A 4,605-nucleotide genomic window follows, 5' to 3' on the forward strand; every position below is an offset into this window, starting at 1 on the left:
GCGCAAAGAGAGGGGCCGGGCAGCGGCTCGCTTCCCCCGCCTCCACAGTGCGGGATGTTTTAATCCCAGAGGTGTTACCCTCCTGGCGCTCGACAAGGTCCCCACGGACCCGGAACAGCCCCCATCTAATCAGCCGGGAAGAAATAAGCGCAGCAAGACACTCTAGGAAAGGTAGTTTCCAAAAATATTTCTGGGAAACGGAGGGAGGCAGCGAGGTTTGCCAGCCAATTAAGAGCCGGGCTCGGGGCTTGTCACGTGACTCGCGCGGTCAGCTGTTTTGGGGCCTTGGCTTGGCTACGGGAGCGGGCGTCCCGAGCTGTGGGCAAAGCTACTGCCGCCGCCTGGACTGGCCTCCTCAGCCCCTGAGCCGTCCCCGCTGGCCAATCACAGCGCTGACCGCATATTTGCATATATTTGAACTTGGCGCTGGAGGACCTTGCAGTGCTCATCTCCTGCCTTGGCCTCTGCCGCAGCCAAACTGAGGCACTGGAGTTGCTTCAAACCTTTATTGGATAAACCATTCATCACCTGTTGGGTTCACCTCATCTTTGGGGACCTTTTCTACTCTCTGTTCTCATTCGGCCACTGTGTCTTCACCCATGACCTTGTCGCCTCAGAAATTTAAGTCCTGGGACCCGTCTGTTTCTCGTTATCGGCCGCCTCTAGTTTTCTTTCTTTCCCTACCCGGCCTAAATCCTCAGAATCCTGTCCTGCCTCATGTGCTTCTGTAACAACCCCAGACCGTCGATTCATACAATCGCCTGCTTTGGGTTTGCTAGGTGCTTCTGGAGAGGGAAAGATACAACACCAATTTAACAGATTGGGGCCACTGGGATCAAGATCTCAGATGTCCGCTAAACTCTAAGCTCCGTGGGATTGGGACAGCACTGGGAGGCCAAAAAAATAGAGGCGGAGAGTTTGCTGCTGAGACCTCTGGTGGGAGTACAAGGTTTTGCAAGGGCAATTTTTGTCGCGTTCCACCTCATGTTTGTCCTATTAGAGGCTGAGAATGAAATGTAGAGCAAAGCAAAATATTAGTGATGAGAATATTCTCGAATGGCACGTTGGTGAGAAAGTATCAATAGAAGATCCTGTAAAGACTCAAACGAATGTTAAGTAACATGAAGAATGAAATGAGAAATAGCAAGAAAGCATGCAAAGATGCTAAATTGGTATAGTTAAAAGTTTTAAATAAACTCAGAGAGCAAGATAAAGTCCTTTAAAAAGCATTATGATGGAAAGAGATTGCGTGTTTCTGATGGCCAGCCTTCCAGAAAGATTAAAAGATTATACCCAAAAATTCCTTTGAGAAGTGGCAGTGTAAGAGGATCCTGGAAATCAGTAAGTAACCTGGCTTCAAAAATATAATTTTTAAAAAGAAGGTTTTTCGTGAGGGGAAAAGGAGATCCAAAACAGATATGTCTGGACATATCAGAGGGCCCTACTGTGTTGTATCTTAGAAGCAGAATCCCAAGTAGGCTGGGCTCCTGCTGTCACAAAGGCCATTAAGCAGGCTTTGGAGCCCCAGGGGGAGACCACACACGGCCTGAAACTTCTCAGGAAGTGTGCTGTCAAGCACTGGAGAGGAGATTTAGTTTTATTTTGTTCTCTTACAATGATTATGTGTTATTAATTTATATCTTTCTGTTCCTCTATAGCATAGGGTCCATTTGTTGTGTAAAAAATCCGTGAAATACCTTAAACCCTATCTAGTGTTTTCACGTACCACACTGTATTTGATAAAGAAAAGCAGCAAACTTCTCTGTTAACAGTTAACTGGAAAGGGTATTGCTTTGAAAACAATCCAATTTATTACACCTCTGTATATCAACCTTGCCACCTGATTCTAAATTTAAATACTTGATGTTGGGGACTTCCCTGGTGGTCCAGTGGGTAAGGCTCTGCGCTCCGAATGCAGGGGGCCCAGGTTCGATCCCTGGTGGGGGAACTAGATCCTTTAGTTGCATGCCTCAACTAAGAGTCCACATGCCGCAACTAAGAAATCCGCGTGCCGCAACTAAAGATCCTGCATGCCACAACTGAGACCCGGCGCAGCCAAAATAATAAATAAATAAAATTTTTAAAAAATCAGTAAATCAATACTTGCTGTTTACCAACAGGAAATTACAGCTACATATACATGTGTCTGTGGGGGAAATGCCTGCAGAGAATAGCCACATCTTTATATGCAAAGCAAATATCCGGAACCAAACAAAACAATTCTGGAATCCCAGGCTGGACATTAACATTTTAGGAGTAGAGCCCAAGATCTCCAATAAAAAAGAAAACCTACACGTTGTAGAAAAAGAAATCACATAGACATCAATTTTCCTTAAGGTGGAGCGATTCATCTCAGATTGTTTGTTCAGGACCAGTTTGATTGGTTGTTTTCAATTCTTTGCACACCAATACTTTTTTTTTTTTTTTTTTTTTTTTTTTTGGTGGTACGCGGGCCTCTCACTGCTGTGGCCTCTCCCGTTGCGGAGCACAGGCTCCGGACGCACAGGCTCAGCGGCCATGGCTCACGGACCCAGCCGCTCCGCGGCATGTGGGATCTTCCCGGACCAGGACATGAACCAGCGTCCCCTGCATCGGCAGGCGGACTCTCAACCACTGCGCCACCGGGGAAGCCCTGCACACCAATACTTTTGTAAGTAAGAGTTTATTTCTAGAAAAAATGAAATTATAATGAATTATAAAATACAAAATAGTGGCCCCATTTTTTAATGATTAGAGTCAACATACCTAAAATCACTCTAAAGTTGCTATAAGGGAATTCCCTGGCGGTCCAGGGGTTAGGACTCCACGCTGTCACGGCCGAGGGCCTGGGTTCAATCCCTGGTCGGGGATCTAAGATCCCACATCCCACAAGCCGTGTGGTGCAGCAAAAAAAAAAAAGAAAGAAAGAAAGAAAAAAATTGCTATAAAAGTTTTGAAACAGTCTCAATTCTATATTTAATTCATGGAAGACCAGATAATCAACCCCCCTTGTCCAAGGACTATATTTTATTTTATTTTATTTTATTTATTTATTTATTTTTTTGCTGTACGCGGGCCTCTCACTGCTGTGGCCTCTCCCGTTGCGGAGCACAGGCTCCGGACACACAGGCTCCGCGGCCATGGCTCGCGGGCCCAGCCGCTCCGCGGCATGTGGGATCTTCCGGGATCGGGGCACGAACCCGTGTCCCCTGCATCGGCAGGTGGACTCTCAACCACTGCGCCACCAGGGAAGCCCCAAGGACTATATTTTATATAGCACTGAGATAAAGCATCTAAAAATGGAGACCTTTCAAAAGCATATCACTCTCTGGCTCAAACTTCCATTATTTTTATAAGACTGACTTTTATTGTCAGTATATGAATATACCACAATTTATTTACCCATTGTCCTGTTGACAGACATTTGAATTGTTTCCCATTTTTTATTATTACAATCAATGTTGCAATGAACATTTTTGTAAATGCTTCCTCATGCACAAGTGCAAGAACCTAGGGTATAAACTCATGTTATCCTATGTGATTCATATACCCATGAGTGAAATTGCTGGGTTGAACGATGTATGCATTTTCACTTTTAGATATTGCCTACTTGGTCTCCAAAGTGCTTGTACCAATTTACGTTTACTTCAGCAGCGTGGAAGCGTTCCCAATTCTTCGTTTGATGACAAACATTTTAACTTGTCAGACTTTTTAATTATCCCAACCTGCTGGATATGAAATGGTACTTCATATGGTTTAGTTTGCATTTCCATAGTTAATAATGAGGTTGAGCATCTTTTCATACATTTATTAGCCATTCTGGCTTCTTTTTCTGTGATTTACCTCTTTACCTTTTATTCATTTTTTTATTGAGGGTTCTTAATTTTTTTTTTTTTTTTTTTTTTTTTTGCGGTATGCGGGCCTCTCACTGTTGTGGCCTCTCCCGTTGCGGAGCACAGGCTCCGGACACGCAGGCTCAGCGGCCATGGCTCACGGGCCCAGCCGCTCCACGGCATGTGGGATCCTCCCGGACCGGGGCACGAACCCGTGTCCCCTGCATCAGCAGGCGGACTCTCAACCACTGCGCCACCAGGGAAGCCCGACTGTTCTTAATTTTTGATTTATAAGTTATTTATATATTCTGGATTTGAATCCTTGGTCAGTGATGTATGTTGCAAATATTTTTTCACAGTCTGCAGTTTGTCCTTTCGTATTTTTAGTGATGTCGTTTGATACTCAGGCATTTTTTTTATTTTAATGATGTTGACTATCAGCTTTTTTCTTTATGGATTGTGCTTTTTGTAATTTATTAAATCTTTGCTCTAAACAAAGATCATAATACATGCTCTCCTATTTTCTTCTAAAACTTTTCTCTTCTTCCTGGGTTCTTAAATTCCACTTGGATTTTGTATTTGGTCCAAGAAAGTGTTTCAGTTTTATTCTTTCCTGTATGAATAACCAATTCCTCATCTTCATTTTTGGAAAAATCTGTCCCTTCTCCACTGATCTGCAAAGCCACTTTGTTAAAGATGTCAGATGTTCCTCTATGGCTGTGTTTCTGGGCTCTGTATTCTGTTCCAGTGATGTAGATATCTACCCCTGATCCATTGTCACAATGTCTTAATT

At 43.9% G+C, this 4,605-nt stretch overlaps 1 non-coding gene across 1 annotated transcript; it reads left to right on the top strand.

Moving 5' to 3' along the window:
• Positions 1-1,875: 1,875 nt before the first annotated feature.
• TRNAR-CCG (transfer RNA arginine (anticodon CCG)) lies at positions 1,876-1,948 on the top strand. Its single transcript has one exon. It is a non-coding gene; the product is annotated as a tRNA-Arg (tRNA).
• The last annotated feature ends 2,657 nt before the right edge of the window (positions 1,949-4,605 follow it).

Source organism: Mesoplodon densirostris, chromosome 16, assembly GCF_025265405.1.
Source record: "Mesoplodon densirostris isolate mMesDen1 chromosome 16, mMesDen1 primary haplotype, whole genome shotgun sequence".
In the NCBI taxonomy this organism is placed as follows: Eukaryota; Metazoa; Chordata; class Mammalia; order Artiodactyla; family Ziphiidae; genus Mesoplodon; species Mesoplodon densirostris.